This window comes from Phyllobates terribilis, unplaced genomic scaffold, assembly GCF_046119375.1.
Source record: "Phyllobates terribilis strain yellow unplaced genomic scaffold, ASM4611937v1 Scaffold_10__3_contigs__length_209671492, whole genome shotgun sequence".
Classification (NCBI taxonomy): domain Eukaryota; kingdom Metazoa; phylum Chordata; class Amphibia; order Anura; family Dendrobatidae; genus Phyllobates; species Phyllobates terribilis.
Genome location: NW_027362770.1, coordinates 66407391 through 66430012, shown reverse-complemented (window position 1 = coordinate 66430012; position 22622 = coordinate 66407391).

Below are 22622 nucleotides of genomic sequence, written 5' to 3'. Positions count from 1 at the left end.
AGTTAAGGGTGGTCTACCACGAAGGTTTTAATGCCCCTTGGTAGAGATGTGGAGGTCCCAGTGGATTTAAAAGACAATATCAATGCCCAGTGGAAGAGTAGTAGAGGTGCCAGTGGAGTAAAAAGACAATATCATTGGCGCTTGGAAGAGTAGTGGAGGTCGCAGTGAAATAAGAAAACAATATCAATGCTCCTTGAAAGAGACGTGGAGGTTACAGTAGATTAACAAGATGGTTTTCATGCCCCTTGGAAGAGACATGGAGGTCACGGTAGCTTAACAAGACGGTTTTAATGCCCCTTGGAAGAGATGTGGAGGTCACAATAGATTAACAAGATGGTTTTAATGCCCCTTGAAAGAGAGGTGGATCTCAGCGTGGTTTAACAAGATGGTTTTAATGCCTCTTGGAAGAGACATGGAGGTCACAGTAGCTTAACAAGATGGTTTTAATGCCCCTTCGAAGAGACATGGAGGTGAGAGTGGTTTAACAAGACGGTTTTAATGCCAATTGGAAGAGACGTGGAGGTCACAGAAGCTTAACCAGACGGTTTTAATGCCCCTTGGAAGAGACGTGCGAGTCACAGTAGCTTAACATGACGGTTTTATTGCCCTTTCAGGTAGACGTGGAGTTCAAACTGGTTTAAAAAGACGGTATTAATGCCCCTTGGAAGTGACGTGGAGGTCACAGTAGCTTAACAAGACGGTTTTAATGCCCCTTGGAAGAGACGTGGAGGTCAGAGTGGTTTATCAAGACGGTTTTAATGCCCGTTGGAAGAGACATGGAGGTCAGAGTGGCTTGACCAGACAGTTTTAATGTCCCTTGGAAAAGACGTGGAGTTCATAGTGGTTTAACAAGACTTTTTTTTTGCCCATTGGTAGAGATGTGGAGGTCCCAGTAGAATAGAAAAACAATATCAATGCTCCCTGGAAGAGTGGTAGAGGTCGCAGTGGAATAAAAAGACAATATCAATGCCCCTTGGAAGACATGTGGAGGTTACAGTAGCTTAACAAGACGGTTTTAATGCCCCTTGGTAGAAACGTGGATGTCAGAGTGGTTTAACAAGATGGTTTTAATGCCCCTTGGAAGAGACGTGGAGGTCACAGTAGCTTAACTAGACGGTTTTAATGCCCCCTGGAAGAGACGTGGAGGTCAGAGTGATTTAACAAGACGGTTTCATTGCCCCTTGGAAGAGACATGGAGGTTACAGTAGCTTTACAAAACAGTTTTAATGCCCCTTGGATAAGTGGTGGGGGTCAGAGTGGTTTAACAAGACGGTTTTAATGCCCCTTTGAAGAGACGTTGAAGTCACCGTAGCTTAACAAGACGGTTTTAATGCCCCTTGGAAGAGACGTGAAGGTCACAGTAGCTTCACAAGACGGTTTTAATGCCCCTTGGAAGAGACGTGGAGTTCAGAGTGGTTTAACAAATGGTTTTAATGCCCCTTGGTAGAGACGAGAAGGTCACAGTAGCTTAACAAGACGGTTTTGATGCCCCTTGAAAGAGAAGTGGAGTTCAGAGTGGTTTAACAAGATGATATAATGTCCCTTGGAAGAGACGTGGAGGCCCCAGTGGAATAAAAATACATTGTCAATGCGCCTTGGAAGAGGGGTAGAAGTCCCAGTGGATTTAGCCAAGCCAGTGCCTCCCCCGTGAGATGGGACATGATGAAGGCTACTTTGGCCCGGTCGGAGATAAACTGGTGGGACAGGAGTTCAAAGTGCAGGGTGCACTGGTTTATGAAGCCCCGAGCTTGAGCGGGGTCGCCTCCGAAGCGAGGAGGTGCAGAAAGCCGGGGTCCGGGGCAGGATGCCATGGTATTGGTGGGCAGCAGCGCTGCCAGGCTGCGAGTCATGACACTAGCGGTGGTTGCTGGTGGAGCAGTCAGAGTGTCCAGGCCAGAGTTGACATTCCGTAGATGACTCAGGATGGACTCCTGTTGGGACCTCTGACGGGACAGTTCATGACATAGGTCCGAGAGCGAGGGAGCTTGGGTGCCACCGGGTTCCATGGCCCAAGCAAACTGTAACGGGTCTGGGAGACGGAACCTCTGAGCAACTATACAAGGGGGCGGTCCTTGTAAGGAAGCGGGTGGCTCCCAGGGAAGACGGGCAGGTAGTCACGGCAAGTGACAGAGACAGTCTCTGGGTAGAAGGGCAGGTAGTCGCCGCAAGTGACAGGGACAGTCTCTGGGTAGAAGGGCAGGTAGTCACGGCAAGTGATAGGGACAGTCTCTGGGTAGAAGGATGGGTACTCACGGCAAGTGACAGGGACAGTCTCTGGGTAGAAGGACAGCAGGCAGGTGGCTGGTGAGCGGGTGAGAGTCTTTGGACAGGCAGGAGGTCACGGCAAGTGACGGCAGAGCCTCCAGGTAGGCTAGCAGGCAGGTAGCAGGTGAGTGCTCCCAGGTGAGCAGGCAAGAGTCTCTGGACAGGCAGGTGGTCACGGCAAGTGACGGCGGAGCCTCCAGGTAGGCTAGCAGGCAGGTAGCAGGTGAGTGCTCCCAGGTGAGCAGGCAAGAGTCTCTGGACAGGCAGGTGGTCACGGCAAGTGACAGCGGAGCCTCCAGGTAGGCTAGCAGGCAGGTAGCAGGTGAGCGCTCCCAGGTGAGCGGGCAGGCTGGTCCATAGACAGACTGACAGGTGTCGGAAGGCAGACCGTCGGATCGCAGGCTTGCAAGCAGGTAAACAGATATCAGGCAGGAATCAAGCAGGAATCTGACAGGTGACTGGCAGGTAACTGGTAACGGGACCTGAGGGCTGAAGCAGAGTGAAGGCTTTGCAACAACATTGCATTTTGGAGGAGGTGGCTTATATATGGTGAAGTCCTCCGGCCATTGACCGGGGACTCCTTAGGACGGCGCACGCGGCCCCTTTAAGAGAGGGGGAGCGCGCGCGCGCCCTAAGCACCGTGGCCGGGAAGCAGCGCTCGCTGCCAGCAGAGCGGGAGGAAGACGCCGGGCTCAGAGCGGAGAGGTGAGGGGAACAGCGTCCCTGCCTAACAGGAGGCAGGGACGCCGACGCTACACACAGTAGCTTAGCAAGACTGTTTTAATGCCCCTTGGAAGAGACGTGGAGGTCAGAGTAGCTTAACAAGATGGTTTTAATGCCCTTTGGAACAGACGTGGAGTTCAGAGTGGTTTAACAAGACGGTTTTAATGCCCTTTGGAAGAGACGTGGAGGTCAAATAAGCTTAACAAGACGGTCTTAATGCACCTTGGAAGAGACGTGGAGGTCAGAGTGTTTTAACAAGATGGTTTTAATGCCCCTTGGAAGAGACGTGGAGTTCAGAGTGGTTTAACAAGACGGTTTTTATGCCCCTTGGAAGAGACGTGAAGGTCACAGTACCTTACCAATATGGTTTTAATGCCCCTTGGAATAGACGTGGAGGTCAGAGTGGTTTAACAAGACAGTTTTAATGCCTCTTGGAAGAGACGTGGAGGTCACAGTAGCTTAACAAGACGGTTTTAATGCCCCTTGGAAGAGACATGGAGGTCATAGTAGCTTAACAAGACGGTTTTAATACCCCTTGGAAGAGATGTGGAGTTCAGAGTGGTTAAACATGACGGTTTAAATGCCCCTTGAAAAAAAAGGTGGAGGTCAGAGTGGTTTAAGAAGACGGTTTTAATGCCCCTTGGAAGAGACGTGGAGGTCACAGAAGCTTAAAAAGACGGTTTTAATGCCCCTTGGAAGAGACTTGGAAGTCACAGTAGATTAACAAGACGGTTTTAATGCCCCTTGGAACAGACGTGGAGTTCAGAGTGGTTTAACAAGACAGTTTTAATGCCCCTTGGAAGAGACATGAAGATCACAGTAGCTTAACAGAACGGTTTTAATGCCCATTGGAAGAGATGTGGAGTTCAGAGTGGTTTAACAAGACGGTTTTAATGCCCCTTGGAAGAGACGTGAAGGTTTCAGTAGCTTAACAAGATGGCTTTAATTCCCCTTGAAAGAGACGTGGAGTTCAGCGTGGTTTAACAAGACGGTTTTAATGCCCCTTGGAAGAGACGTGGATGTCACATTAGCTTACCAAGATTTTTTTAATGCCCCTTGGAAGAGACATGGAGGTCACAGTAGCTTAACAAGACGGTTTTAATGCCCTTTGGAACAGACGTGGAGTTCAGAGTGGTTTAGCAAGACGGTTTTAATGCACTTTGGAAGAGACGTGGAGGTCACAATAGCTGAACAAGACGGTTTTAATGCCCTTTGGAACAAACGTGGAGTTCAGAGTGGTCTACCAAGAAGGTTTTAATGCCCCTTGGTAGAGATGTGGAGGTCTCAGTGGATTAAAAAGACAATATCAATGCACCGTGGAAGAGTGGTAGAGGTCCAGTGGAATAAAAAGACAATATCATTGGCCCTTGGAAGAGTGGTGGAGGTCGCAGTGAAATAACAAGACAATATCAATGCTCCTTGAAAGAGACGTGGAGGTTGCAGTAGATTAACAAGATCGTTTTCATGCCCCTTGGAAGAGACTTGGAGGTCAGAGTAGTTTAACAAGACCATTTTAATGCCCCTTGGAAGAGACATGGAGGTCACAGTAGCTTATCAAGACGGTTTTAATGCCCCTTGGAAAAGATGTGGAGTTCAGAGCCGTTTAACAAGAAGGTTTTAATGCCCCTTGTAAGAGAAGTGAAGGCCTCAGTAGCTTAACAAGACAGTTTTATTGCCCCTTGGAAGAGACGTGGAGGTCACGGTAGCTTAACAAGACGGTTTTAATGCCCCTTGGAAGAGATGTGGAGGTGACAATAGATTAACAAGATGGTATTAATGCCCCTTGAAAGAGAGGTGGAGTTCAGCGTGGTTTAACAAGATGGTTTTAATGCCCCTTGGAAGAGACATGGAGGTCACAGTAGCTTAACAAGATGGTTTTAATGCCCCTTCGAAGAGACGTGGAGGTGAGAGTGGTTTAACAAGACGGTTTTAATGCCAATTGGATGAGACGTGGAGGTCACAGAAGCTTAAAAAGACTGTTTTAATGCCCCTTGGAAGAGACGTGCAGGTCACAGTAGCTTAACAAGGTGGTTTTAATGCCGCTTGGAAGAGACGTGGAGGTCAGAGTGTTTTATCAATACGGTTTTAATGCCCGTTGGAAGAGACGTGGAGTTCAGAGTAGCTTGACCAGACAGTTTTAATGTCCCTTGGAAAAGACGTGGAGTTCATAGTGGTTTAACAAGACAGTTTTTTTGCCCCTTGGTATAGATGGGGAGGTCCCAGTGGAATAAAAAGACAATATCAATGCTCCTTGGAAGAGTGGTAGAGGTCCCAGTAGAATAAAAAGACAATATCAATGCCCCTTGGGAGAGTGGTGGAGGTCGCAGTGGAATAAAAAGACAATATCAATGCCCCTTGGAAGACATGTGGAGGTTACAGTAGCTTAACAAGACAGTTTTAATGCCCCTTGGTAGAGACGTGGATGTCAGAGTGGTTTAACAAGAAGGTTTTAATGCCCCTTGGAAGAGACGTGGAGGTCACAGTACCTTAACTAGACGATTTTAATGCCCCCTGTAAGAGACGTGGAGGTCATAGTGATTTAACAAGACGGTTTCATCGCCCCTTAGAAGAGACGTGGAGGTCACAGTAGCTTTACAAAACGGTTTTAATGCCCCTTGGATAAGTGGTGGGGGTCAGAGTGGTTTAACAAGACGGTTTTAATGCCCCTTGGAAGAGACGTGGAGGTCACCGTAGCTTAACAAGACGGTTTTAATGCCCCTTGGAAGAGACGTGGAGGTCACAGTAGCTTAACAAGATGGTTTTAATGCCCCTTGGAAGAGATGTGGAGGTCATAGTAGCTTAGCAAGACGGTTTTAATACCCCTTGGAAGAGATGTGGAGTTCAGAGTGGTTAAACATGACGGCTTTAATGCCCCTTGAAAAAAAACATGGAGGTCAGAGTGGTTTAACAAGACGGTTTTAATGCCCCTTGTAAGAGACGTGGAGGTCACAGAAGCTTAACACACGGTTTTAATGCCCCTTGGAAGAGACGTGGAAGTCACAGTAGATTAACAAGACGGTTTTAATGCCCCTTGGAAGAGACATGGAGTTCAGAGTGGTTTAACAAGACAGTTTTATTGCCCCTTGGAAGAGACGTGGAGGTCACAGCAGCTTAGCAATACGGTTTTAATGCCCCTTGGAAGAGACGTGAAGATCACAGTAGCTTAACAAGACGGTTTTAATGCCCCTTGGAAGGGATGTGGAGTTCAGAGTGGCTTAACAAGACGGTTTTAATGCCCCTTGGAAGAGACGTGAAGGTTTCAATAGCTTAACAAGATGGTTTTAATTCCCCTTGAAAGAGAGGTGGAGTTCAGCGTGCTTTAACAAGAAGGTTTTAATGCCCCTTGGAAGAGACGTTGAGGTCACAGTAGCTTAACAAGACAGTTTAATGCCCCTTTGAAGAGACGTGGAGGTCAGAGTGGTTTAACAAGACTGTTTTAATGCATCTTGGAAGAGACGTGGAGGTCTCAGTAGCTTAATAACACTGTTTTAATGCCCTTTGGAAGAGACATGGAGGTCACAGTTGCTTAACAAGACAGTTTAAATGCCCTTTGGAACAGACGTGGAGCTCAGAGTTGTTTAACAAGACGGTTTTAATGCCCTTTGGAAGAGACGTGGAGGTCACAATAGCTGAACAAGACGGTTTTAATGCCCTTTGGAATAGATGTGGAGTTCAGAGTGGTTTAACAAGACGGTATTAATGCCCTTTGGAACAGACGTGGAGTTCAGAGTGGTTTAATAAGACGGTCTTAATGCCCCTTGGAAGAGATGTGGAGGTCAGATTGGTTTAACAAGACAATTTTAATGCCCCTTGGAAGAGACGTGGAGGTCACAGTAGCTTAACAAGACAGTTTTAAAGCCCCTTGGAAGAGATGTGGAAACCACAGTGGTTTAACAAGACGGTTTTAATGCCCCTTGTAATAGACGTGGAGGTCAGAGTGGTTTAAAAAAACGGCTTCAATGCCCCTTGGAAGAAAGGTGGAGGACACAGAAGCCTAACATGACGGTTTTAATGCCCGTTGGAAGATACGTGAAAGTCACAGTAGCTTAACAAGACTGTGTTAGTGACCTTTGGAAGAGACGTGGAGTTCAGAGTGGTTTAACAAGACGGTTTTAATGCCCCTTGGAAGAGATGTGGAGGTCACAGAAGCTTAACAAGACGGTCTTAATGCCCCTTGGAAGAGACGTGGAGGTCACAATAGACTAACAAGATGGTTTTAATGCCTCTTGAAAGAGAGGTGGAGTTCAGCGTGGCTTAACAAGATGGTTTTATTGCCCCTTGGAAGAGACGTGGAGGTCACAGTAGCTTAATAAGATGGTTTTAATGCCCCTTCGAAGAGACGTGGAGGACAGAGTGGTTTAACAAAACGGTTTTAATGCCCCTTGGAAGAGACGTGGAGGTCACAGTAGCTTAACAAGATGGTTTTAATGCCCTTTCAGATAGACGTGGAGTTCAGACTGGTTTAACAAGACGGTTTTAATGCCCCTTGGAAGGGACGTGGAGGTCACAGTAGCTTAACAAGACGGTTTAATGCCACTTGGAAGAGACGTGGAGGTCACAGTAGCTTAACAAGATGGTTTTAATGCCCCTTGGAAGAGATCTGGAGGTCACAGTAGCTTAAGAAGATGATTTTTATGCCCCTTGGAAGAGATGTGGAGTTAAGGGTGGTCTACCAAGAAGGTTTTAATGCCCCTTGGTAGAGATGTGGAGGTCCCAGTGGATTAAAAAGACAATATCAATGCCCCGTGGAAGAGTGGTAGAGGTCCCAGTGGAATAAAAAGACAATATCATTGGCGCTTGGAAGAGTGGTGGAGGTCGCAGTGAAATAAGAAAACAATATCAATGCTGCTTGAAAGAGACGTGGAGGTTACAGTTGATTAACAAGATGGTTTTCATGCCCCTTGGAAGAGACATGGAGGTCACGGTAGCTTAACAAGACGGTTTTAATGCCCCTTGGAAGAGATGTGGAGGTCACAATAGATTAACAAGATGGTTTTAATGCCCCTTGAAAGAGAGGTGGAGATCAGCGTGGTTTAACAAGATGGTTTTAATGCCTCTTGGAAGAGACATGGAGGTCACAGTAGCTTAACAAGATGGTTTTAATGCCCCTTCGAAGAGACATGGAGGTGAGAGTGGTTTAACAAGACAGTTTTAATGCCAGTTGGAAGAGACGTGGAGGTCACAGAAGCTTAACCAGACGGTTTTAATGCCCCTTGGAAGAGACGTGCGAGTCACAGTAGCTTAACATGACGCTTTTATTGCCCTTTCAGGTAGACGTGGAGTTCAGACTGGTTTAAAAAGACGGTATTAATGCCCCTTGGAAGTGACGTGGAGGTCACAGTAGCTTAACAAGATGGTTTTAATGCCCCTTGGAAGAGACGTGGAGGTAGAGTGGTTTATCAAGACGGTTTTAATGCCCGTTGGAAGAGACGTGGAGGTCAGAGTGGCTTGACCAGACAGTTTTAATGTCCCTTGGAAGGGACGTGGAGGTCACAGTAGCTTAACAAGACGGTTTAATGCCACTTGGAAGAGATGTGGAGGTCCCAGTAGAATAGAAAGACAATATCAATGCTCCTTGGAAGAGTGGTAGAGGTCGCAGTGGAATAAAAAGACTATATCAATGCCCCTTGGAAGACATGTGGAGGTTACAGTAGCTTAACAAGACGGTTTTAATGCCCCTTGGTAGAAACGTGGATGTCAGAGTGGTTTAACAAGATGGTTTTAATGCCCCTTGGAAGAGACGGAGAGGTCACAGTAGCTTAACTAGACGGTTTTAATGCCCCCTGGAATAGACGTGGAGATCAGAGTGATTTAACAAGACGGTTTCATTGCCCCTTGGAAGAGACATGGAGGTTACAGTAGCTTTACAAAACAGTTTTAATGCCCCTTGGATAAGTGTTGGGGGTCAGAATGGTTTAACAAGACAGTTTTAATGCCCCTTTGAAGAGATGTGGAGGTCACCGTAGCTTAACAAGACGGTTTTAATGCACCTTGGAAGAGACGTGGAGGTCACAGTAGCTTCACAAGACGGTTTTAATGCCCCTTGGAAGAGACGTGGAGTTCAGAGTGGTTTAACAAATGGTTTTAATGTCCCTTGGTAGAGACGAGAAGGTCACAGTAGCTTAACAAGACGGTTTTGATGCCCCTTGGAAGAGAAGTGGAGTTCAGAGTGGTTTAACAAGACGATTTAATGTCCCTTGGAAGAGACGTGGAGGCCCCAGTGGAATAAAAATACATTGTCAATGCGCCTTGGAAGAGGGGTAGAAGTCCCAGTGGAATAAAAAGACAATATCAATGCACCTTGGAAGAGATGTGGAGTTCACAGTAGTTTAACAACACGGTTCTAATGCCCTTTGGAAGAGACGTGGAGGTCAGAGTAATTTAACAAGACGGTATTAATGCCCCTTGGAAGAGTCGTGGAGTTCAGAGTGGTTTAACAAGACGGTTTTAATGCCCCTTGAAAGAGACGTGGAGGTCACAGTAGCTTAATAAGACGGTTTTAATGCCCCTTGGAAGAGACGTGGAGGTCAGAGTGGTTTAACATGAAGGTTTTAATGCCCCTTAGTAGAGTCGTGGAGGTCAAAGTATCTTAACAAGACAGTTTTAATGCCCCTTGGAAGAAACGTGCAGGTCACAGTTGCTTAATAAGATGGTTTTAATGCCGTTTTGAACAGACGTGGAGTACAGAGTGGTTTAACAAAACGTTTTTAATTCCCCTTGGAAGAGATGTGGAGATCACAGTAGCTTATCAAGATGGTTTTAATGCCCTTTGGAACAGACGTGGAGTTCAGAGTGGTTTAACAAGATGGTTTTAATGCCCTTTGGAAGAGACGTGGAGGTCACAATAGCTGAACAAGACGGTTTTATTGCCCTTTGGAACAGACGTGGAGTTCAGAGTGGTATAACAAGACGGTTTTAATGCCCTTTGGAAGAGACGTGGAGGTCACAATAGCTGAACAAGACGGTTTTATTGCCCTTTGGAACAGACGTAGAGTTCAGAGTGGTATAACAAGACGGTTTTAATGCCCTTTGGAACACACTTGGAGTTCAGAGTGGTTTAAAAAGACGGTTTTAATGCCCCTTGGAAGAGACTTGGAGGTCAGATTGGTTTAACAAGACAGTTTTAATGCCCCTTGGAAGAGACGTGGAGGTCACAGTAGCTTAACAAGACTGTTTTAATGCCCCTTGGAAGAGATGTCGAATTCACAGTGGTTTAACAAGACGGTTTTAATGCCCCTTGGAAGAGATGTGGAGGTCACAGTAGCTTAACAGGTCGGTTTTAATGCCCCTTGGAAGAGACGTGGAGGTCAGAGTAATTTAACAAGACGGTATTAATGCCCCTTGGAAGAGTCGTGGAGTTCAGAGTGATTTAACAAGATGGTTTTAATGCCCCTTGGAAGAGACGTGGAGGTCACAGTAGCTTAACAAGACAGTTTTAATGACTCTTGGAAGAGACGTGGAGTTCATAGTGGTTTAACAAGACGGTTTTTTTGCCCCTTGGTAGAGATGTGGAGGTCTCAGTGGAATAAAAAGACAATATCAATGCTCCTTGGAAGAGTGGTAGATGTACCAGTAGAATAAAAAGACAATATCAATGCCCATTGGGAGAGTGGTGGAGGTCGCACTGGAATAAAAAGACAATATCAATGCCCCTTGGAAGACATGTGGAGGTTACAGTAGCTTAACAAGACGGTTATAATGCCCCCTGGAAGAGACATGGATGTCAGCGTGGTTTAACAAGATGGTTTTAATGCCCCTTGGAAGAGACGTGGAGGTCAGAGTAGCTTAACTAGACGGTTTTAATGCCCCCTGGAAGAGACGTGGAGGTCAGAGTGATTTAACAAGACGGTTTCATCGCCCCTTGGAAGAAACGTGGAGGTCACAGTAGCTTTACAAAATGGTTTTAATGCCCCTTGGATGAGTGGTGGGGGTCAGAGTGGTTTAACAAAACGGTTTTAATGCCCCTTGGAACAGACGTGGAGGTCACCGTAGCTTAACAAGACGGTTTTGATGCCCCTTGGAAGAGAAGTGGAGGTCACAGTAGCTTAACAAGACGATTTTAATGCCCCTTGGAAGAGACGTGGAGTTCAGAGTGGTTTAACAAATGGTTTTAATGCCCTTTGGAAGAGACGTGGAGGTCAAATTAGCTTATCAAGACGGTCTTAATGCACCTTGGAAGAGACGTGGAGGTCACAGTGGTTTAACAAGACGGTTTTAATGCCCCTTGGAAGAGACGTGGATGTCACAGTAGCTTAAAAACACAGTTTTAATGTCCCTTGGAAGAGACGTGGAGTTCACAGTGGTTTAACAAGACAGTTTTTATGCCCCTTGGAAGAGACGTGAAGATCACAGTAACTTACCAATATGGTTTTAATGCCCCTTGGAATAGACATGCAGGTCAGAGTGGTTTAACAAGACAGCTTTAATGTCCCTTGGAAGAGACGTCGAGGTTACAGTAGCTTAACAAGACGGTTTTAATGCCCCTTGAAAGAGACGTGGAGGACATAGTAGCTTAAAAAGATGGTTTTAATACCCCTTGGAAGAGATGTGGAGTTCAGAGTGGTTAAACATGACGGTTTTAATGCTCCTTGAGAAAAACATGGAGGTCAGAGTGGTTTAACAAGACGGTTTTAATGCCCCTTGGAAGAGACGTGGAGGTCACAGAAGCTTAACAAGACGGTTTTAATGCCCCTTGGAAGAGACGTGGAAGTCACAGTAGCTTAACAAGACGGTTTTGATGCCCCTTGGAAGAGACGTGGAGTTCAGAGTGGTTTAACAAGACGGTTTTAATGCCCCTTGGAAGAGATGTCCAGTTCAGAGTGGTTTAACAAGACGGTTTTAATGCCCCTTAGAAGAGACGTGAAGGTTTCAGTAGCTTAACAAGATGGTTTTAATTCCCCTTGAAAGAGAAGTGGAGTTCAGCGTGGTTTAACAAGAAGGTTTTAATGCTCCTTGGAAGAGACGTGGAGGTCACAGTAGCTCAGCAAGACTGTTTTAATGCCCCTTGGAAGAGACATGGAGGTCACAGTTACTTAACAAGGCGGTTTTAACGCCCTTTGGAACAAACGTTTAGTTCAGAGTGGTTTAACAAGACGGTTTTAATGCCCTTTGGAACAGACGTGGAGTTCAGAGTGGTTTAATAAGAAGGTCTTAATGCCCCTTGGAAGAGACGTGGAGGTCAGATTGGTTTAACAAGACAGTTTTAATGCCCCTTGGAAGAGACGTGGAGGTCACAGCAGCTTAACAAGACAGTTTTAATGCCCCTTGGAAGAGACGTGGAGGTCACAGTAGCTTAACAAGACTGTTTTAATGCCCCTTGGAATAGACGTGGAAGTCAGAGTGGTTTAACAAAACGGTTTTAATGCCCCTTGGAAGAGATGTGGAGGTCACAGAAGCTTAACATGACGGTTTTAATGCCCGTTGGAAGAGACGTGTAAGTCACAGTAGCTTAACAAGACTGTTTTAGTGCCCATTGGAAGAGACGTGGAGTTCAGAGTGGTTTAGCAAGACGATTTTAATGCCCCTTGGAAGAGATGTGGAGGTCACAGTAGCTTAACAAGACGGTCTTAATGCCCCTTGGAAGAGACGTGGAGTTCAGAGTGGCTTAACAAGACGGTTTTTATGCTCCTTGGAAGAGAGGTGGAGGTCACAGTAGCTTAACAAGACGGTTTTAAAGCCCCTTGGAGGAGGCGTGGAGTTCAGAGTGGTTAAACAAGATGGTTTTAATGCCCCTTGGAAGAGACGTGGAGGTCAGAGTGGTTTAACAAGACGGTTTTAATGCACCTTGGAAGAGACGTGGAGGTCACTGTAGCTTAACAACACGGTTTTAATGCCCCTTCGAAGAGAAATGGAGGTCAGGGTGGTTTAACAAGTTAGTTTTATTGCTCCTTGGAAGAGACGTGAAGATCACAGTAGCTTAACAAGACAGTTTTAATGACTCTTGGAAGAGACGTGGAGTTCATAGTGGTTTAACAAGACGGTTTTTTTGCCCCTTGGTAGAGATGTGGAGGTCCCAGTGGAATAAAAAGACAATATCAATGCTCCTTGGAAGAGTGGTAGATGTACCAGTAGAATAAAAAGACAATATCAATGCCCCTTGGGAGAGTGGTGGAGGCCGCACTGGAATAAAAAGACAATATCAATGCCCCTTGGAAGACATGTGGAGGTTACAGTAGCTTAACAAGACGGTTTTAACGCCCCTTGGTAGAGACGTGGATGTCGGAGTGGTTTAACAAGATGGTTTTAATGCCCCTTGGAAGACACGTGGAGGTCAGAGTAGCTTAACTAGACGGTTTTAATGCCCCCTGGAAGAGACGTGGAGGTCAGAGTGATTTAACAAGACGGTTTCATCGCCCCTTGGAAGAAATGTGGAGGTCACAGTAGCTTTACAAAACGGTTTTAATGCCCCTTGGATGAGTGGTGGGGGTCAGAGTGGTTTAACAAAACGGTTTTAATGCCCCTTGGAACAGACGTGGAGGTCACCGTAGCTTAACAAGACGGCTTTAATGCCCCTTGGAAGAGAAGTGGAGGTCACAGTAGCTTAACAAGACAATTTTAATGCCCCTTGGAAGAGACGTGGAGTTCAGAGTGGTTTAACAAATGGTTTTAATGCCCTTTGGAAGAGATGTGGAGGTCAAATTAGCTTATCAAGACGGTCTTAATGCACCTTGGAAGAGACGTGGAGGTCACAGTGGTTTAACAAGACGGTTTTAATGCCCCTTGCAAGAGACGTGGATGTCACAGTAGCTTAACAACACAGTTTTAATGTCCCTTGGAAGAGACGTGGAGTTCACAGTGGTTTAGCAAGACAGTTTTTATGCCCCTTGGAAGAGACGTGAAGATCACAGTAACTTACCAATATGGTTTTAATGCCCCTTGGAATAGACATGGAGGTCAGAGTGGTTTAACAAGACAGCTTTAATGTCCCTTGGAAGAGACGTCGAGGTTACAGTAGCTTAACAAGACGGTTTTAATGCCCCTTCGAAGAGAAATGGAGGTCAGGGTGGTTTAACAAGTTAGTTTTATTGCTCCTTGGAAGAGACGTGAAGATCACAGTAGCTTAACAAGACGGTTTTAATGCCCCTTGGAAGAGATGTGGAGTTCAGAGTTGTTTAACAAGACGGTTTTAATGCCCCTTAGAAGAGACGTGAAGGTTTCAGTAGCTTAACAAGATGGTTTTAATTCCCCTTGAAAGAGAAGTGGAGTTCAGCGTGGTTTAACAAGAAGGTTTTAATGCCCCTTGGAAGAGACGTGGAGGTCACAGTAGCTTAACAAGGCGGTTTAATGCCCCTTTGAAGAGACGTGGAGGTCAGAGTGGTTTAACAAGACGGTTTTAATGCCCCTTAGAAGAGACGTGAAGGTTTCAGTAGCTTAACAAGATGGTTTTAATTCCCCTTGAAAGAGACGTGGAGTTCAGCGTGGTTTAACAAGAAGGTTTTAATGCCCCTTGGAAGAGACGTGGAGGTCACAGTAGCTTAACAAGGCGGTTTAATACCCCTTTGAAGAGACGTGGAGGTCAGAGTGGTTTCAGAAGACGGTTTTAATGCCCCTTGGTACAGAAGTGGAGGTCACAGTAGCTCAGCAACACTGTTTTAATGCCCCTTGGAAGAGACATGGAGGTCACAGTTACTTAACAAGCCGGTTTTAACACCCTTTGGAACAAACATGGAGCTCAGAGTGGTTTAACAAGACGGTTTTAATGCCCTTTGGAACAGACGTGGAGTTCAGAGTCGTTTAATAAGACGGTCTTAATGCCCCTTGGAAGAGACGTGGAGGTCAGATTGGTTTAACAAGACAGTTTTAATGCCCGTTGGAAGAGACGTGGAGGTCACAGCAGCTTAACAAGACAGTTTTAATGCCCCTTGGAAGAGACGTGGAGGTCACAGTAGCTTAACAAGACTGTTTTAATGCCCCTTGGAATAGACGTGGAAGTCAGAGTGGTTTAACAAAACGGTTTTAATGCCCCTTGGAAGAGATGTGGAGGTCACAGAAGCTTAACATGACGGTTTTAATGCCCGTTGGAAGAGACGTGTAAGTCACAGTAGCTTAACAAGACTGTTTTAGTGCCCATTGGAAGAGATGTGGAGTTCAGAGTGGTTTAGCAAGACGATTTTAATGCCCCTTGGAAGAGATGTGGAGGTCACAGTAGCTTAACAAGACGGTCTTAATGCCCCTTGGAAGAGACGTGGAGTTCAGAGTGGCTTAACAAGACGGTTTTAATGCTCCTTGGAAGAGAGGTGGAGGTCACAGTAGCTTAACAAGACGGTTTTAAAGCCCCTTGGAGGAGGCGTGGAGTTCAGAGTGGTTAAACGAGATGGTTTTAATGCCCCTTGGAAGAGACGTGGAGGTCAGAGTGGTTTAACAAGGCGGTTTTAATGCACCTTGGAAGAGACGTGGAGGTCACTGTAGCTTAACAACACGGTTTTAATGCCCCTTCGAAGAGAAATGGAGGTCAGGGTGGTTTAACAAGTTAGTTTTATTGCTCCTTGGAAGACACGTGGAGGTCACAGTAGCTTTTCAAGACGGTTTTAATGCCCCTTGGAAGAGACGTGGAGTTCAGAGTGGTTTAACAAGACGGTTTTACTGCCCATTGGAAGAGACGTGAAGGTTTCAGAAGCTTAATAAGATGGTTTTAATGCCCCTTGAAAGAAACGTGCAGTTTAGCATGTTTTAACAAGATGGTTTTAATGCCCCTTGTAAGAGACGTGGAGGTCACAGTATCTTAACAAGACGGTTTAATGCCCCTTTGAAGAGAGGTGGAGGTCAAAGTGGTTTAACAAGATGGTTTTAATGCCCCATGAAAGAGACGTGGAGGTCACAGTAGCTTAACAAGACTGTTTTAATGCCCCTTGGAAGAGACGTGGAGGTCACAGTAGCTTAACAAGACGGTTTTAATGCCCCTTGGAAGAGAAGTGGAAGTCACAGTAGCTTAACAAGACGGTTTTAATGCCCTTTGGAACAGACGTGGAGTTCACAGTGGTTTAACAAGACGGTTTAATGTCCCTTGGAAGAGAAGTGGAGGTCCCAGTGGAATAAAAAGACATTATCAATGCCACTTGGAAGAGTGGAAAAGGTCTCAGTGGAATAAAATGACATTATCAATGCCCCTTGGAAGAGTGGTGGAGGTCGCAGTGGAATAATAATACAATATCAATGCCCCTTGGAAGAGACGTGGAGGTCACAGTAGTTTAACCACATGGTTTTAATGCCCCTTCGTAGAGACGTGGAGGTCAGAGTGGTTTAACAAGATGGTTTTAATGCCCATTGGAGGAGACTTGGAAGTCACAGTAGCTTAACAAGATGGTTTTAATGCCCTTTGGAACAGACGTGGAGTTCACAGTGGTTTAACAAGACGGTTTAATGTCCCTTGGAAGAGAAGTGGAGGTCCCAGTGGAATAAAAAGACATTATCAATGCCACTTGGAAGAGTGGAAAAGGTCTCAGTGGAATAAAATGACATTATCAATGCCCCTTGGAAGAGTGGTGGAGGTCGCAGTGGAATAAAAATACAATATCAATGCCCCTTGGAAGAGACGTGGAGGTCACAGTAGTTTAACCACATGGTTTTAATGACCCCTTCGTAGAGACGTGGAGGTCAGAGTGGTTTAACAAGATGGTTTTAATGCCCATTGGAGGAGACTTGGAGGTCACAGTAGCTTAACAAGATGGTTTTAATGCCAATTGGAAGAGACGTGGAGTTCAGAGTGGTTTAACAAGAAGGTTTTAATGCCCCTTGGAAGAGACATGAAGGTTTCAGTAGCTTAACAAGATGGTTTTAATGCCCCTTGAAAGAGACGTGGAGTTCAGCGTGGTATAAAAAGTTGGTTTTAATGCCCCTTAGAAGAGACGTGGAGGTCACAGTAGCTTAACAAGACAGTTTTAATGTCCCTTGAAACAGACGTGGAGTTCAGAGTGATTTAACAAGACGGTTTTAATGTCCTTTGGAAGAGACATGGAGATCAGAGCGGTTTAACAAGACAGTTTTAATGTCCCTTGGAAGAGACGTGGAGTTCTGAGTGGTTTAACAAGACGCATTTTATGCCCCGTGGAAGAGACCTGAAGGTCACAGTAGCTTACATATATGGTTTTAATGCCCCTTGGAATAGACGTGGAGGTCAGAGTTGTTTAACAAGACAGTTTTAATTTCCCTTGGAAGAAACGTGGCCGTCACAGTAGCTTAACAAGGCGGTTTTAATGCCCCTTGGAAGAGACGTGGAGGTCACAGTAGTTTAACAAGACGGTTTTAATGCCCCTTGGAAGAGATGTGGAGTTCAGAGTGGTTTAACCTGAAGGTTTTAATGCCCCTTGAAAAAAAAATTGGAGGTCAGAGTGGTTTAACAGACTGTTTTATTGCCCCTTGGAAGAGTGGTGGGGGTCCCATTGAAATAAAAAGACAATATCAATGCCCCTTGTTAGAGTGGTGGAAGTTGCAGTGGAATAAAAAGACAATATCAATGCCCCTTGTAAGAGACGTGGAGGTCACAGTAGCTTAACAAGACGGTTTTAACGCCGCTTGGAAGAGACGTGGAGGTCACAGTAGTTTAACAATACGGATTTAATGCCCTTTCCGATAGACGTGGAGTTCCGTCTGGTTTTAATGCCCCTTGAAGGGACATGGAGGTCACAGTATCTTAACAAGACGGTTTTAATGCCCCTTGGAAGAGACGTGGAGGTTACAGTAGCTTAAAATGATGGTTTTAATGCCCCTTGGAAGAGATGTGGAGGTCACAGTTGCTTAAGAAGATGATTTTAATGCCCCTTGGAAGAGACGTGGAGTTCAGAGTGGTCTACCAAGAAGGTATTAATGCCCCTTGGTAGAGATGTGGAGGTCCCAGTGGATTAAAAAGACAATATCAATGCCCCTTGGGAGAGTGGTAGAGGTTCCAGTGGAATAAAAAGACAATTTCATTGGCCCTTGGAAGAGTGGTGGAGGTCGCAGTGAAATAACAAGACAATATCAATGCTCCTTGAAAGAGACGTGGAGGTTACAGTAGATTAACAAGATCGTTTTCATGCCCCTTGGAAGAGACTTGGAGGTCAGAGTAGTTTAACAAGATGGTTTTAATGCCCCTTGGAAGAGACATGGAGGTCACAGTAGCTGAACAAGACGGTTTTAATGCCACTTGGAAAAGATGTGGAGTTCAGAGAGGCTTAACAAGAAGGTTTTAATGCCCCTTGTAAGCGACGTGAAGGTCTCAGTAGCTTAACAAGACAGTTTTAATGCCCCTTGGAAGAGACGTGGAGGTCACGGAAGCTTAACAAGACGGTTTTAATGCCCCTTGTAAGAGATGTGGAGGTCACAATAGATTAACAAGATGGTTTTAATGCCCCTTGAAAGAGAGGTGGAGTTCAGCGTGGTTTAACAAGATGGTTTTAATGCCCCTTCGAAGAGACGTGGAGGTGAGAGTGGTTTAACAAGACGGTTTTAATGCCAATTGGATGAGACGTGGAGGTCACAGTAGCTTAACAAAATGATTTTAATGCCCCTTCGAAGAGACGTGGAGGTGAGAGTGGTTTAACAAGACAGTTTTAATGCCAATTGGATGAGACGTGGAGGTCACAGAAGCTTAAAAAGATGGTTTTAATTGCCCCTTGGAAGAGACGTGGAGGTCACAGTATCTTAACAAGACGGTTTTATTGCCCTTTCGGATAGACGTGGGGTTCAGACTGATTTAAAAAGACGGTTTTAATGCCCCTTGGAAGGGAAGTGGTGGTCACAGTAACTTAACAAGACGGTTTTAATGCCCCTTGGAAGAGACGTGGAGGTCAGAGTGGTTTATCAAAACGGTTTTAATGCCCGTTGGAAGAGACGTGGAGGTCAGAGTGGCTTGACCAGACAGTTTTAATGTCCCTTGGAAAAGACGTGGAGCTCATAGTGGTTTAACAAGAAGATTTATTTGCCCCTTGGTAGAGACGTGGAGGTCCCAGTGGAATAAAAAGACAATAACTATGCTCCTTGGAAGAGTGGTGGAGGTCGCAGTGCAATAAAAAGACAATATCAATGCCCCTTGGAAGACATGTGGAGGTTACAATAGCTTAACAAGACGGTTTTAATGCCCCTTGGTAGAGACGTGGATGTCAGAGTGGTTTAACAAGATGGTTTTAATGCCCCTTGGAAGAGACGTGGAGGTCACAGTAGCTTAACTAGACGGTTTTAATGCCCCCTGGAAGAGACATGGAGGTCAGAGTGATTTAACAAGACGGTTTCATCGCCCCTTAGAAGAGAGGTGGAGGTCACAGTAGTTTACAAAACGGTTTTAATGCCCCTTGCATAAGTGGTGGGTGTCAGAGTGGTTTAACAAGACAGTTTTAATGCCCCTTGGAAGAGACGTGGAGGTCACCGAAGCTTAACAAGACGGTTTTAATGCCCCTTGGAAGAGACGTTGAGGTCACAGTAGCTTAACAAGACGGTTTTAATGCCCCTTGGAAGAGATGTGGAGTTCAGAGGGGTTTAAGAAATGGTTTTAATATCCCTTGGAAGAGACGTGGAGGTCCCAGTGGAATTCAAATACATTATCAATGCCCCTTGGAAGAGTGGTAGAGGTCCCAGTGGAATAAAAAGACAATATCAATGTCCCTTGGAACAGTGGTGGAGGTCGCAGTGGATTAAAAAGACAATATCAATGCCACTTAGAAGAGATGTGGAGTTAACAGTAGTTTAACAAGACGGTTCTAATGCCTCTTGGAAGAGACGTGGAGGTCAGAGTAGTTTGACAAGACGGTATTAATGCCCCTTGGAAGAGACGTGGAGTTCAGAGTGGTTTAACAAGACGGTTTTATTGCCCCTTGGAAGAGATGTGGAGGTCACAGTAGCTTAAAAAGACGGTTTTAATGCCTCTTGAAAGAGACGTGGAGTTTAGAGTGGTTTAACAAGACGGTTTTAATGGCCCCTTGGAAGAGACGTGGAGGTCAGAGTGGTTTAACATGAAGGTTTTAATGCCCCTTGGTAGAGTCGTGGAGGTCAAAGTATCTTAACAAGATAGTTTTATTGCCCCTTGGAAGAAACGTTGAGGTCACAGTAGCTTAATAAGATGGTTTTAATCCCCTTTTGAACAGACGTGGAGTACAGAGAGGTTTAACAAAACGGTTTTAATGCCCCTTGGAAGAGACATGTAGGACACAGTAGCTTAACAAGACTTTTTTAATGCCTCTTGGAAGAGATGTGGAGGTCACAGTAGCTTAACAAGATGGTTTTAATGCCATTTGGAACAGGCGTGGGGTTCAGAGTGGTTTAACAAGACAGTTTTAATGCCCTTTGGAAGAGACATGGAGGTCAGAGTGGTTTAACAAGATGGTTTTTATGCCCTTGGAAGAGATGTGAAGGTCACAGTAACTTACCAATATGGTTTTAATGCCCCTTGGAATAGACGTGGAGGTCAGAGTGGTTTAACAAGACAGTTTTAATGCCCCTTGGAAGAGACGTGGAGGTCACAGTAGCTTAACAAGACGGTTTTAATGCCCCTTGGAAGAGACGTGGAGGTCATAGTAGCTTAAAAAGATGGTTTTAATACACCTTGGAAGAGATGTGGAGTTCAGAGTGTTTAAACATGACGGTTTTAATGCCCCTTCAAAACAAACGTGGAGGTCAGAGTGGTTTAACAAGACGGTTTAAATGTCCCTTGGAAGAGACGTGGAGGTCACAGAAGCTTAACAAGATGGTTTTAATGCCACTTGGAAGAGACGTGGAAGTCACAGTAGCTTAACAAGACAGTTTTAATGCCCCATGGAAGAGACGTGGAGGTCACAGTAGCTTAACAAGACAGTTTTAATGCCCCTTGGAAGAGACGTGAAGATCACAGTAGCTTAACAAGACGGTTTTAATGCCACTTGGAAGCGATGTGGAGTTCAGAGTGGTTTAACAAGATGGTTTTAATGCCCCTTGGAAGAGATGTGAAGGTTTCAGTAGCTTAACAAGATGGTTTTAATGCCCCTTGAAAGAGACGTGGAGTTCAACATGGTTTAACAAGAAGTTTTTAATGCCCCATGGAAGAGACATGGAGGTCACAGTAGCTTAACAAGATGGTTTTAATGCCCTTTGGAACAGATGTGGAGTTCAGAGTGGTTTAACCAGACGGTTTTAATGCCCTATGGAAGAGACGTGGAGGTCACAATAGCTTAACAAGATGGTTTTCATGCCCTTTGGAACAGATGTGGAGTTCAGAGTGGTTTAACAAGACGGTTTTAATGTCCTTTGTAACAGACGTGGAGTTCAGAGTGGTTTAATAAGATGGTCTTAATGCCCCTTGGAAGAGACGTGGAGGTCAGATTGGTTTAACAAAACGGTTTTAATGCCCCTTGGATGAGACGTGGAGGTCACTGTAGGTTAACAACACGGTTTTAATGCCCCTTCGAAGAGAAATGGAGGTCAGGGTGGTTTAAGAAGTTAGTTTTCTTGATCCTTGGAAGGCACGTGGAGGTCACAGTAGCTTTTCAAGACGGTTTTAATACCCCTTGGAAGAGACGTGGAGTTCAGAGTGGTTTAACAAAAAGGTTTTAATGCCCCTTGGAAGAGACGTGAAGGTTTCAGTAGCTTAACAAAATGGCTTTAATGCACCTTGAAAGAGAGGTGGAGTTCAACGTGGTTTAACAAGATGGTTTTAATGCCCCTTGTAAGAGACGTGGAGGTCACAGTATCTTAACAAGACGGTTTAATGCCCCTTTGAAGAGACGTTGAGGTCAGAGTGGTTTAACAAGAAGGTTTTAATGCCCCATGGAAGAAACGTGGAGGTCACAGTAGCTTAACAAGACTGTTTTAATGCCCCTTGGAAGAGATGTGGAGGTCACAGTAGCTTAACAAAACGGTTTTAATGCCCTTTGGAACAGACGTGGAGCTCAGAGTCGTTTAACAAGACGGTTTTAATGACCTTTGGAAGAGACGTGGAGGTCACAATAGCTTAATAAAATGGTCTTAATGCCCCTTGGAAGAGACGTGGAGGTCAGAGTGGTTTAACAAGACAGTTTTAATGCCCCTTGGAAGAGACGTCGAGGTCACAGTAGCTTAACAAGACAGTTTTCATGCCCCTTGGAAGAGATGTGGAGTTCAGAGTGGTTTAACAAGACGTTTTAATGCCCCTTGGAAAAGACGTGGAGGTCAGAGTGGTTTATCAAAATGGTTTTAATGCCCCCTGGAAGAGAAGTGGAGGTCACAGAAGCTTAATATGACGGTTTTAATGCCCCTTGGAAGATACGTGGAGGTCAGAGTGGTTTAACATGACGGTTTTAATGCCCCTTGGAAGAGACGTGGAGGTCACTGTAGCTCAACAACATGGTTTTAATGCCCCTTCGAAGAGAAATGGAGGTCAGGGTGGTTTAACAAGATAGTTTTACTGCTCCTTGGAAGACAAGTGGAGGTCACAATAGCTTTTCAAGACGGTTTTAATGCCCCTTGGAAGAGACGTGGAGTTCAGAGTGGTTTTAACGATACGGTTTCAATGCCCCTTGGAAGAGACGTGGAGGTCATAGTGGCTTAACAAGATGGTTTTAATGCCACGTGGAAGAGACGTGGAGTTCACAGTGGTTTAACAAGACGGTTTAATGTCCCTTGGAAGAGACGTGGAGGTCCCAGTGGAATAAAAAGACATTATCAAAGCCCCTTGGAAGAGTGGAATAGGTCACAGTGGCATAAAAAGACAATAT